The 14459-nt window shown below is 43.9% G+C and overlaps 1 long non-coding RNA gene across 1 annotated transcript; it reads right to left on the bottom strand.

The window, feature by feature from the left end:
* Positions 1-388: 388 nt before the first annotated feature.
* LOC115129920 (uncharacterized) lies at positions 389-4289 on the bottom strand. Its single transcript, XR_003863698.1, has 4 exons — positions 4072-4289; positions 3046-3119; positions 2706-2815; positions 389-2152 (listed from the first exon to the last, which is right to left on the bottom strand). It is a non-coding gene; the product is annotated as an uncharacterized LOC115129920 (long non-coding RNA).
* Between the last annotated feature and the right edge of the window lie 10170 nt (positions 4290-14459).

The raw sequence follows: 14459 nt of genomic DNA, 5'->3' as shown, positions 1-14459 counted from the left end.
CAGGATTTATTAAAAATGGACACTCATTCTTCAACGATTATTTAATTTTATATATAATACTTCTGTCGCCAATGCCTCTGAAGCCATTTATATCCCTGGATGCGGAGAAAGCGTTTTACCGGGTGGAATGGAAATATATTTTTTAAACTCTAAATAAATTTGGGTTTGGCTCCAAATTTGGATAAGACGTCTGTACTCAAACCCTCAAGCCTCTGTCAGGACTAATAACACTTAATCAGATTGCTTCCCTTTGCAATGATTGACACGCCAGGGTTGCCCTATAAGTACCTTACTGTTTGCCCTCGCCATAGAACCACTTGCAATAGCACTTTGCTCCAACCCCCTAAAGGTATAGTCAGATACAGACACGAACAAAAACTGTCTTCATATGCAGATGATTTATTATTATACACATCCAACCTTTCTGTCTCTGTTCCTGCTGCCCTTGCCACTTTCGCATCTTTCGATCACTTATCAGGGAATAAACTGAATCTCAGTAAAAGCAAATTGATGCTGCTTAATATGGCCACAAAAAAAATCCCCCTTTACATAACTTGCCATTTAAAATTGCTCACAGTAGTTTTATTTATCCCGGGGTACATGTCACATTCAGATTTGAAAGCCTTTTTCAAGCCAACTTTGCCTCTCTTTTAACCCGTACTAAGGACGATTTGGAACTCTGGCCTTTGCTACCTCTCCTTAGTCGAAATAATGAATTCTATTCAAATGAATACTCTCCCCAAATACTTATATCTCTATCAGTGCCTTCCAATTTTAATTCCCAAAACATATTTCAAAAAGATTGACGGCCTAATACTACCCTTTTATATGGGACAAAATGCCCCCAGGATACGAAAACAGCTTTTGCAGACGCCCAAACATGACGCAGTCTAGCGGATTTCAGATTCTATTATTGGGCCACTAACCTTAGGATCTTTCAGTACTGGTTGCAGAGCAGAGAGATATTCCCACCCCCAATTTGGCTAGAGATGGAAGAACTCATCTCTACCAGCATCATTGTCTTCCCTCGCTCACTCCTCTGTTACAGGCCCTTATGCCTCCTTCACCAAAAATATATGTCAGAACAACATTGAAGATCTGGAATCAATTTAGGCACCTCTTTGGCTTTCGGTATTAACAGATTCAGAGATCTGCATATTAACAATACATTTAGTATGTCTGAACAATTATCAGCTAAATTTGGTGTCCCCTGACATCATTTCTTTAAGTTCTTACAAGTCCGGAGTTACATCCACAGATCCAGGATTCCCCACCCTTCCTGGTGAAACACAGTTAGACACATTTCTTATCCCACTTCCTACTCTTAAAGTTACCTTGTCAATCATCTCTAGTCAAATTCGCTCACTACAAACCATCTCATTAAACATGATTAAATCCTCATGGGAAGAGGAACTGGGTGAGGAAATATCTGATGAAGAATTAAATTTAAAAAGTTTTAAAACAAACATATATAATAATAAAATAGATCTGGGTTTCGGCACCTGCAGCACTATGCAGTCTTGGATACCTAATGACCCCCGATGACCCGGCGGCGCAAACAATAACACATGTACCCAAACCTCTCTAACCACTAGTCTCTCCACTTGCCCGCTCATAAATGATTTAGCCACTGGAAGTGAGCGAAATCAGGGGCCGTAAACCCCTGGACAAGCAGCCATTAAACTCATGGTCTAGTCTCACGGTGTTGGAGAGAGCGAGAGAGAGCGAGAGAGACTGTTAATGACTGGGCGGGCAGCCCGGTTGCACTGGCTTCTCTTGGTATCTGAGCTCAAATCACTGGCACTACCTCAGAGTCACAATCTAACACACAGCAGCAGAGAGCGGCAGTACCGTAGCAGCGGCCATGTTGGCCAGAACGCTGCAGCATGGCAGGCTCCAGAACACCATGGCTTGGTCTCCATGCACAATGATCTAAAGGGCACATTCTGGAGAAGGGAGGGCAGGGAGTTGGCTGGAGCAACAATGAGCCCTGCGTAATAATACCCTCCCCCACCACACACACCCAGACCCCTCCGTCCAGTGGGGCTGTGTACGAGACTGCCAACAATCCCCATCTACTGTACTGCCAGGGGATACGCTCCAAACCGGGGTAAGGTCGAGTGACCGGCAGTTGCTCTGCCCCAAGGCTCTGCTTCAGAAGGTCAGAGAGGGGAGGAGAGGGGGAGCAAAAAAAAGTTTGATAGAGAGGGGAAAGGAGATAGAGGGAGAGAAGGATAGAGTGGGAGAGAGAGAGACTAAAGTTATGAAGTAATAAACCCCTCCACTCACACACATCTCTTGAGTATAACACCAAGCCCCTAAGAGTACATTCCTTTAGTTCCACTCTGCTTCTGTGATTATGAATGTGTTTCTCTGCAGAAGGTCAACACGCTAAATAATTGGCTGTCACCCACAGAGTCAGCAGAGAAAATCTAAATGTGATACTAATACACAGAAGATCTATTTTAGCAGCTTGTGAACTGACACCGTCTTCCTGATATGAAAATGTTGTTTTAGCATGGTTGGGTAGGTAAATTGTTAGGTAAATTTCTAAATGTAATCCGTTTCCTATCCAAAATTGTTGTCAGTAATGCATCTTCTGGATTACCCAAACTCAGTAAACGTAATCTGATTACTTTCAGTTACTTTTGGATTAGTTTCCCCTTAAGAGGCATTAGAAGAAGGCAAAAAAAGATTCCACAAACCCATTTGGTCTGACATCATAGTGTTCGTCACATGGTTTGTCACCACAGTGGTCTCTGACATCATAGTAGTTTCAGACTGGCGGTCATCATTTGGTGTGTCATCATGGTCTCTGACATAGGGGACGTCAGGTGGAACAAACTTAAACTAGCACTTTTAGGTAATTAAGAAAACATAAAGGTGTCATAATGTATATTTTCGCAAACATCCTTTTTAAATTGAAAAGTAATGCAAGTAATCATCTAGTTTTCAAAAGTATCTGTTATCTGATTACAGTATTTTGGCTGGTAACGCAACCTATTACAGTTCTTTATTTATAGTCCAATTACTCCCCAACGCTACCTTTCCAGGTGGAAGATGATGTTTTTCATCCCCACAATCTTGGGCAGCAGAGTCACTGGGGAGAATGGCTTCCCCTGTAGAGGGAGGAATGGAGCGAGAGGGAGAAAGAGACAAAGAGAGATTTCAGTCCCTGCTGACACTCAAAAGACAACTCCGGAGGAAGGGAGCACAAATGCATGCACACACACACACACACACACACACACACACACACACACACACACACACACACACACACACACACACACACACACACACACACACACACACACACACACACACACACACACACACACACACACCTTCATAAAACACAATGTTATAAAACTTCATGAACCATTCCTTTCATTGAGTGAGTTTAACAGAAACAGTGACAGCTTGTTTCCTATCTCACTTGGACAAAGAGAGGAAAACACGTGATTTACTGGATCCGGAATAGACACTCAAAAATAACCAGCCACCTGAGTGTTGTGTGAAGAGGTGGCTTGAGGCTATAGAGGCAACCAGCAGGCAATCACCCTCCTTTCTCTTCCTTCCTTACACCTTTGTAATCGTATTAATTGAAACCTCCGACACTTCACTGTACAATAATTACTGTCTTAATAATTGTTACATTGCAACATGTAGTTTTCCTTCTACGTTATTAATAATTAATGGTAATAATACGAACAATACGTTCAATGACACTTATCTAAGATTAGATTGAAAGGATAGTTATTTATTGTTTTAGATTGTACAACGTATAGTGGGACTGCTAGCGCAAGGATTTGTGCTAGAAGCATTTCGCACACAGCTAGGACATGTTCGAGAATAGTTTTGACATTTCTCCCCTTGGCAACAATGGCCACCAACCAGCTCCCTGGGACCAAATTGGACAGGTTTCACCTAGCAAAATATGGCATGATGCAGCAACTAACATGTCTCATTAATTAAACGTACAGTTATATAACAGATGTTTTGATACCGGCCAACTACGATATTCCACAAGATACACTATCCCCTTTCATGGCGCAAGTAATGTCTTACCCTTCCACGCCTTCCCTTCCACGTCTTTTCCGTTTCCTCAGTGGAGAGTCAGTGTTTCAAGACAGGTCTTCTGAAGCGGTGCTCTCTTTGAGGAGGCAGCGTGAGTTACAGTACAAACTGAAACGCCATAGACATTGAATACTGTGGTAAAAACAGACAGAGGGGAGATGACTCATCCACAGGGAAACACACTGCAAGACACAGGAGGCACATGTGTGCTAAGCTGCAAAGAGAGAGTGAGAGAACGAGTGGGTTCAGGTGTCTGTATGCTTCTGTCCTATAGTAAGCTAGGAAAATCATGGCTCTAGCAAAACACACACACACACACACACACACACACACACACATACACACACACACACACACACACTGAGATCTCAATACAAACATTACTATCAGGATCAAGTGAATGTGAAGTGACATGAAAATCCACACTGTTAAAATACAGTGTTTTGTAACACTTAAACTAGTGGCATCTTAGCTGCCACCAACTTTGCTGGCGTTTTGAAGCACATGGGTGTAAGGGGTTAAGAGACAGATTTAAGGTGTTCTGAAACATTCATCCCAAGGTGTTCTGAAACACGACATGATGTGTTGTAACACCACAGAGCCAAGAGTTGTGCAACACCTTGCCGGAGACTGGGAGCAGGAACCAGGAAAATGTTTCGAGTCCTGTTTCATGCAGAATTAGATCCTTTCTCTTTTGGTGCCTAAACACTATGATGGCGTTTTATATCTTGTCTAATGCAGAATTAGAACCCTTCTGGAGTCTCCACATTCTGTAAATGGGAGTCCCTCCTTTTTTTTGTGTATTCCCTGTTCTTATACTGTGTACTTATAAACTCCTCATAGGTAATTCCAAAAGGTCAAATGTATGGTATTATGCTTATAAAGGATAAGAGAAAATATAGTTTTATGAAAATACAAATTAATAAATTAGTCGAGGATAATAATTCATGAGTACAAAATTAATATTTCAAGATATGATTCTGAAGCTTTGAATGATATACATGTTCTTAGCAAATTATTAAATGACAACAAAATATTAACAGGTCAAAATGTTTATATTGATAAAGTAAGACTGTTCAAATATCTGTAAGTTATTTATCATTCATATTCTACAAAATCAATGGAAATATGGTCATCTATTTCAAATTAATAGAAAAAAATACAGCCGATGACTGCTAATGTTAACATTAGTACTCATACAGGCCAAAGAGTTCAATCTAGGCTTCATCAAACCAGAGAATCTTGTTTCTCATGGTCTGAGAGTCTTTAGGTGCCTTTTTGCAAACTCCAAAGCGGGCTGTCATGTCACTTTACCTGAGGAGTGGCTTCCATCTGGCCACTCTACCATAAATGCCTGATTGGTGGAGTGCTGCAGAGATGGTTGTCCTTCTGGAAGGTTCTCCCATCTCCACAGATGAACTCTGGAGCTCTGTCAGACTGACCATTGGGTTCCTGGTCACCTCCCTGACCAGGGATTGCCGTTTGGCCGGGCAGCCAGCTCTAGGAAGAGTCTTGGTGGATCCAAAAGTCTTCCATTTAAGAATGACGGATGCTACTGTGTTCTAGGGGACCTTCAATGCTGCAGAAATGTTTTGGTAACCTTTCCCAGACCAGTGCCTCGACACAATCCTGTCTCGGAGCTCTACGGACAATTCCTTCGACCTCATGGCTTGGTCTTTGTTGAACCTCATATAGACAGGTGTGTGCCTTTCCAGATCATGTCCAATAAATTGAATTTACCACAGGTGGATTCCACTCAAGTTGTAGAAACATCTCAAGGATGTTCAATGGAAACAGGATGCACCTGAGCTCAGTTTTGAGTCTCACAGCAAAGGGTTTGAATAATTAAGTAAATAAGTTATTTCTGTTTTTATTTGTAATACATGTCACGCCCTGACCTTAGAGAGCTTTTTATGTCTCTATTTTGGTTTGGTCAGGGTGTGATTTGGGTGGGCATTCTATGTTCTTTTTTCTATGTTTTTGTATTTCTTTGGTTTGGCCGGGTATGGTTGTCAATCAGGGACAGCTGTCTATCGTTGTCTCTGATTGGGAACCATACTTAGGTAGCTTTTTCCCCACGTGTTTGTGGGTAGTTATTTTCTGTTTAGTGTTTCTAGAACCTGACAGGACTGTTTTGGTTTAGTTTATTGTCCATTTGTTATTTTGTTATAGTGTTTAGTTAAAATAAAAAGCATGAACACTTACCATGCTGCGCTTTGGTCCGATGATTCCTCTTCCTCATCAGACGACTCCCGTTGCAATACATTTGCAAACATTTCTAAAAAACAGTTTTCTCTTTGTCATAATGGGGTATTGTGTGTATATTGCTGAGAATTTTGTTGTCTTCATCCAGTTTATAATAAGGCTGTAACGTAACAAAATGTGTAAAAAGTCAAGGGATATGAATCATTTCTAAAGGCACTGTCTATCCCGAGTGGCGCAGTGGTCTAAGGCACTGCATCTCAGTGTTGGTGGGGACACTGCAGTCCCTGGTTTGAATCCAATCTGCATCACATCTGGCTGTGATTGAGAGTCCCATAGTGTCACTCCCTGATCTTTTTCACCTGTCCTTGTGATTGTCTCCAGGTGTCACTTATTTTCCTCAGTGTGTTTATCACAAACCCACAGTGGAGGTGCCCGCAAACTTGCCTGTATTATACTTGACCACATTGTTTGCTTTGAGGGCACACCTGACACAAATGCCTTTCTCTCCACCTCCATGCCCCAGACTGGGGGGGGGGGGGATTCTGAACAGTACGGCAGCACAATGTTTGACGTTCACATTTAGCCTTTAATCGAAACATTTGTTTTTTGATATGGGTTTGATATAAAGTTCCTCACATGTTGAGTGGGTAAAATTCCAAATTCATTTACAATTTTAAGGCCCCAAAAATCAGGAGTTTAGTTCCGGATTCTGTCTCCAGTGTCCAATCTGTCTAAATAAAGAACTGGGGGATAAAAAGGTGGAATTCCTAGGTTTTGTTGATTTAACATGGATATACATTTGTTTTGTTGAGGCTGAATCAGACCCCAATGTGCTGAATATAACAAGGGTGGTTCAGCACAGCCGTTTAGTCCTGAAGACTGGCTGAGTGGACTAAGCCAGGATTTTGACAAGCAGGAGACCCGGGTTGACATCCACCTTCTCATATGAAGACCAGTTATGAAGGCCCACTTTATGCGTTACCTCATGTTACCCCTGCTATAACTTACATAGCCCTAAACATTTTAATTGTAAGATCATTTATAATGTATAATATCACAACGGGCCTGATAACTGCAGCCTATAATTAGTGCTGCTGCATACCCTAGTAAAAATATGGATTCCCAGTTTGTTCTTTAAAATGTTCATTCAAATAGCGTCTGAAAATCATTGTCAATCAATATTTACACTATAAACCATTGGCATTTCAAAATAGTTTGGTTTTTGAATACGTATGTTTTGTGTTATGCTGCCTTTTACATGCACTGAAACGCCAGCAATGGTTTTCACAAGGCTCTCTTAAAAAACACCGATATTCAGCTTGAAGAACCACTTTTAATGTTTCGGAGTACTTTTGAAATACATTCAGTGTATTATATCACTTACATTGGGTTTACATTCAAACACTCTCCAAACACCAGATCTCTGCACTACTTTTCATGGTTTTACTACACAGTGCTGGTGTTTTGAGTCGTTCTATTTTAACAGTGCAGAAATAAAATAACAAATCTTCAGACTTTTTGGACAGAAGTGAAACTCATTAACAGGTGTTTGCTTATCCCTGTGCTTTCTATTTTTAAGCAATCATAAAGATTTAAACTCAATCTTTCATTTTTAATCTAGGTCCGGATGGTCGGAAGAGATGGCCATCTGGCTGTGGCAAAGTGTTCCTCCCGTTTGGGACGCTCTAAGGAGCAGATCCACCCCGACTTCAGAATGCAGTACAGAAAGATGAGAATGAAGATTGGAATACCAGTTCTGACTGAGGTAGGATACAACATGGCACAGTTAGGATTTAATATTTAATTACAACCTAAATTAGAACAACTTGACTGTTTGTGGTTTGTGTCTTTGTTCTTTTTTAATCCAGGTTAGCATCTTATTAACACGCGAACACAATCGTAACCTTAAAATAAAGAAATGTAATAATCAAGATTGAGCCTTGACTTGTCAACCAACCAGTAAGCCACACTCACCTCCAATGATATCTTACTTCCTGTTTCTTTCCTATGTTCTCCAATCAGTAACTACAACTTTTATGTGGGTTTATCAATGTTATGCAACTTATTATCAAGACTATCATGTTTTTTTGTGTTTTTTTACAGAACAGAAAGTTGTGACACATCTGTAAACCTACTCAGGCCACTTGTGCTACGTAGTTATGCTTTGTTGTCACCATACAGTATGAAGAAAATATACAAATATGAATGTAAGCTGTTTCAAACTGGTTCCTTCCCTCTGTCTATTTATAATTAAACTCTCTCCCAGGACCCTCACACTGCCCTGCCCTATACCCATACACAAAACAATAAACTCTTTATTTTTTGTTCTGTCAGGAGAAATCAGAATATTTCCCCTTAAAATGCTGTCTGTGGTCCCTATGGTGAGTGTGCACCTCATTCAAGTGGTGGATCATGGGATCTGACTTGCTCTCCTCCATGTACGGCCCTGTCTGAGTCTGAAGAAGCCATCTGCTGCTGGCTCTATCAGTCTCTCACACACACACACACACACACACACACACACACACACACACACACACATATCAAATTGTATTGGTCACATACTGTACACATGGTTAGCAGGTTTTATTGCGATTGTGTAGCGAAAAACTTGTGCTTCTAGTTCCGACTGCAGCAATATCTAAAGAAGTAATCGAACAATTCCCGACAAAGACCTAATACACGCAGAAAAAACTAAAAGAATGTCACGTTCTGACCTTATTTGTTTTTGTCTTTGTTTTAGTACGGTCAGGGCGTGAGTTGGGGTGGGCAGTCTATGTTTATTTTTCTATGTTTGTTTTTGTGTTTGTTCTAGTATGGTTCTCAATCAGAGGCAGCTGTCAATTGTTGTCCCTGATTGAGAATCATACTTAGGTAGCCTGTATTTCACTTTTGGTTTGTGGGTGTTTGTCTTCCGTGTCAGTGTTTGTCGCCACACGGGACTGTTTCGTGCGTTTTGGTCCTCCAATCCTTCTCGCTACTCCTCCTCAGAAGAGGAGGACGAGGTTGGTTACAGAAACACCCACCACAAAAGCAGCGTGGTAACGGGCATCAGCAGCAGCAGCGATCGCAGGACTCCTGGACATGGGAGCGAGATCTGGACTATGTCACAACTTGGGAGGAGATAGACAGGTGGTCGGTTGACCCAGGGAGAGTGCCGGAGCCTGCCTGGGATTCTCTGGAGCAGTGTGCGGAGGGATACCGGCGAATGGAGTCAGCTCGGCGGCGCAGAAGGAAGCCCAAGAGGCAGCCCCAAAAATGTATTGGGGGGCGGCACACGGGGAGTGTGGCAAAGGCAGGTAGGAGACCTGCGTCAACTTTCCGTGTGCATAGCCCGGTGCGGTACATCCCAGCTCCTCGTATCGGCCGGGCTAGAGTGGGCATCGTGCCAGGTGCCGTGAAGCCGGCTCAGCGCATCTGGTCTCCAGTGCGTCTCCTCGGGCCGGTGTACATGGCACCAGCCTTACGCATGGTGTCCCCGGTTCGCCAGCACAGCCCAGTACGGGCTATTCCACCTCGCCGCACTGACCTGGCTACGGGGAGCATTCAACCAGGCAAGGTTGGGCTGGCTCGGTGCTCGAGATCTCCTGTGCGCCTTCACGGTCCGGTCTATCCGGTGCCACCTCCACGTACCAGCCCTCCGGTGGCAGCCCCAGCACCAGGCTGTCTCTCCCTTTTCTCCCTACAGGTGCTCCTGCCTGTCCAGTGCTGTCAGAGCCTTCCTCCTCTCCAGCGCTGCCAGAGTCTCCCATCTGTCCTGAGCTGCCAGAGTCTCCCGTCTGTCCTGAGCTGCCAGAGTCTCCCGTCTGACCTGAGCTGCCAGAGTCTCCCGTCTGACCTGAGCTGCCAGAGTCGCCAGTCTGTCCTGAGCTGCCAGAGCCGCCAGTCTGTCCTGAGCCGTCAGTCAGCCAGGAGCTGCCAGAGCCGTCAGTCAGCCAGGAGCTGCCAGAGCCGTCAGTCAGCCAGGAGCTGCCAGAGCCGTCAGTCAGCCAGGACCTGCCAGAGCCGTCTGTCAGCCAGGAGCTGCCAGAGCCGTCAGTCAGCCAGGACCTGCCAGAGCCGTCTGTCAGCATGGAGCTGCCAGAGCCGTCAGTCAGTCAGGAGCTGCCAGAGCCGTCAGTCACGCCGGCGATGCCGGAGTCGCCCTTCACTCCGCCGCTGCCGGAGTCTCACGTCCGTCCGGCGCTGCCGGAATATCCCGTCCATTCGGGACCCGTGGCGAGGGTCCCCAGTCCGAGGTCGGCGGTGAAGGTAGCCGCTCTAAAATACAGTATATACATATGAAATGAGTAATGCAAGATATGTAAACATTGTTAAAGTAACTAGTGATCCATTTATTAAAGTGGCCAACGACATGGGCACATGGATACACACCAACATGGAAGCATACATGAACACACACACACACACACGCACACACGCACACACACACACACACACACACACACACACACACACACACACACACACACACACACACACACACACACACACACACACTCTTTCTTTCTTTATGTTGCAAACACATGAAAAGTATCATTTTCCAAAGGACTCACAATGGTTTGCATTATTGAACAACCATATTGCTACATGTATATAGTATGGAACTGATAGCATTTGACAAGCAAACATCGAAGTGGATTTAGATTTAATGTGTATGCCGTTAAGCCACTGATTTATAATGATAAAAAGAGAAGGGGTGAGGTTAGGGTTGGAGGGTTGGGGGGGGTAACACGTAAGTAAGGAATGGAGGGTATAATTTATTCATTTCTGTGTGCAGAATCTAATTCTGGTTCTCAGGATTTAAATAAATGCCTGAATGCTATCATCAGACAATACACACACACATACACACACACACATACATACACACACACACACACACACACACACACACACACACACACACACACACACACACACACACACACACACACACACACACACACACACACACACACACACACACACACATACACACACACACATACACACTCACAATTGAACCATTTCCCAGACTTACCAGAGAATGTCGGATGCAAAATAACACTAAACAGTACGTTGTCTGTCCCAGGTGGGATCAGGCAGACAGGCTTATATCCACGATGTGATTCAAATTAGATTGGAGGAAAATACGGCATTTCATAAACAGACTTGGGCTAAAATGAATGAGATTATTTCCCTCTGACATGAGCCATGTTACTGTCTGTCTGTGGCTAAGCGCAGACGCTCCTATTCATAACACCGTAGGGAGATCACCTCCACCAATTTGGACAAAAGGAGAGAAGAGACCGGCTCATTTGGCTTTGACTAAGGCATTCCAGGCTGTAACGTGTGGTATGTGACCCATCCATGAAATCAAATATGCTTGCACTTTGTCTTTTTGTGTCTCACCTTCTCCCTCCTCTCTCTGTTGTACAGTACATATAGTGCACCTGCATTTTTATCAGACTACCATTCTCTCTCTTCATCCCATTTACAAATTCCTCTGTCTCATTTCTCTATATGTATCTCCCCTTCTCTCTCTTACAGTTTTTCTCAATTCCTCAGACACAATTCCTGGAACAACTCACCATTTTCTCAAACCTTCACATGCAATTTTAAACTCACACCCAACCGTACAAATGTCTATCTTCTGTGTCCCAATTCAAACTTTGCCCTCAGACAACACACACAAGCCCTTCTTACATCAGCTTCTGTCACAAAGTGCTGTACAGAAACCCAGCCTAAAACCCAAAACAGCAAGCAATGCAAGTGTAGAAGCACGGTGGCTAGGAAAAACTCTCTAGAAAGGCCAGAACCTAGGAAGAAACCTAGAGAGGAACCAGGCTATGAGGGGTGGCCAGTCCTCTTCTGGCTGTGCCGGGTGGAGATTATAACAGAACATAGCCAAGATGTTCAAATGTTCATAGATGACCAGCAGGGTCAAATAATAATAATCACAGTGGTTGTCGAGCGTGCCATAGGTCAGCTCCTCAGGAGTAAATGTCAGTTGGCTTTTCATAGCAGATCATTCAGAATATCTCTACCGCACCTGCTGTCTCTGGAGAGTTGAAAACAGCAGATCTGGGACATGTAGCATGTCCGGTGAACAGGTCAGGGTTCCATAGCCGCAGGCGGAACAGTTGAAACTGGAGCAGCAGCATGGCCAGGTGGACTGGGGACAGCAAGGAGTCATCAAGCCAGGTAGTCCTGAGGCATGGTCCTAGGGCTCAGGTCCTCCGAGAGAGAGAGAGAAAGAAAGAAAGAGAGTATACTTACATTCACACAGGACACCAGATAAGACAGGAGAAATACTCCAGATATAACAGCCAGTGACTCAGCCCCTGTAATAGGGTTAGAGGCAGAGAATCCCAGGGGAGAGAGGGGAACCGGCCAGGCAGAACACCATTGTTGCTCCTGTGCCATTCCGTTCACCTCCACACCTACACACTCTCTCGCTCTCTCTCTCTCTCTCACCACTGTAGAGGCTGTACATTAAAGATACATATTCTTTCTTATGGCATGTGTAATGCTTTATTAACACCGAGGTACGTTACAGGCATCAATCCAACGCCTGTTGCATTTTCTACTCAATTAAACTCAAAACAGGTACGGTGGATTTAACTTGACGCAACAGTTGTATGAATATCGCCCGTTGAGGGCACAAATGAATAATGCATCTGCCTCACAGAACTCAAGTCTCAGAAGAGCAGCTGAAGAGGAGAAGGGAAGAGAAAATAATAGAAAAACAATAATAATTCATAGTGGTAGAACAGAAAGGTCCCCCCAGTTCTCAATTAGACATCCAAACAGACACAGAGCTGTCATGTGTGATTGGCCACGAGGCACACTAGCGAGATACCACTCTTCTCTCTCTCTCTCTCTCTCTCTCTCTCTCTCTCCCTCTCACTCTCTCTCTCTCTCTCTCTCTCTCCAATACATCCCTGCTGCCATTTGTTTAGATTCGTCCCCCTCTCTCTCTCTCTCTCTCTCCCTCTGCTACTCCCTTTTCTCTCACCAACTAACATTACACCCCCCCGAGAGAGAGAGGGGAGTGGAAAACGAGGGCTCAGGCAGAAAACGAGGGCTCAGGCAGTGAAACAACCGCCCGAAACTCTCTGTCCGCCCATCCAGACTTCAGTTCCACAGGGGGAAGAGAGAGAGACAGATGGGTGTAGTTAGAAACATGTCAAATTAAGAAGCATGGAGAGATACAATAACCAATCCTATTTAAATAGTGTCCAAATCGTTATGCACCATATCCTCCCTCAAATGCACAGGTATGGAGCATGTTACTCTTCCAAGGAGAGGAAGTAACAACGAGACCCTGCTACTAATAAGGAGGCCTAATGAATCCCTATCTAAAAACGCTGACCCCTGTTGTCTGAATATTGACTTTGGCCTTACATGCTGACCACACCGCCCACATTTCCTACGAGCATTGCAAAACAAATGTACAGATAGATACATGTTATTCAATAATATCATCCAAACTGCTCACATAAGTCAACGAGCGTCTGCGTAGCCAGGCGCTAAAATAGATCTTGGTTCTATATTTGACACAATGCAAGTCTCGCCTCTCCAATTGGTTTTAGGAGGATATACCCACATGGGTGATTGAAAGCTGTACTGAGGTCCACAATGTACTTTAAAGATGGTTGCCAACCCGCCATAGAAAGTTCACAGAAAAAGAAGAAGAAGAAGAAGGTGGAGGAGGAAAGATTACTAGAAACTAACAAGGTTTCCCCTGTAATTTGTAGATGGAAGAGTTGTAAAATCTGCCACGCCCTCTTTTGAATCAACTTTTGCTTTGTCGGAGGATAAAAGCATGCGCACGTTTAAAAACAATATGCTACTCATCTTTTTATTTGTGAAATGTCTTGCTCAACTCATGTCATTTGTTTTTATGACTTTACACATTTATTATGGGAACCCCCCCTGTAAACGTCATTTGCCTGGGGTCTCATGAGTGGAGAAGGAGAGTCTCATTTCCTACAAGGTGCATTTTCGTCCACGCTCCCTCCCCTCGCTGCCTCTCCTCGATTACCTTTGACCTTTTTCAAACGGTGACGCGAAAGGAGTTGAGCTAATCCAATTGAGAAAAGGCCCATGCAAAGTTACCATATTCTTTCCGTAGCTTATCAGCTTGCACTTATGCTGATCCCTTTGGTGATGATGCTTATTATGAATTA

Source organism: Oncorhynchus nerka, linkage group LG5, assembly GCF_034236695.1.
Source record: "Oncorhynchus nerka isolate Pitt River linkage group LG5, Oner_Uvic_2.0, whole genome shotgun sequence".
In the NCBI taxonomy this organism is placed as follows: domain Eukaryota; kingdom Metazoa; phylum Chordata; class Actinopteri; order Salmoniformes; family Salmonidae; genus Oncorhynchus; species Oncorhynchus nerka.
Note: the sequence above shows the minus strand (reverse complement) of the source record. Positions and strands in the feature narration are given on the sequence as shown.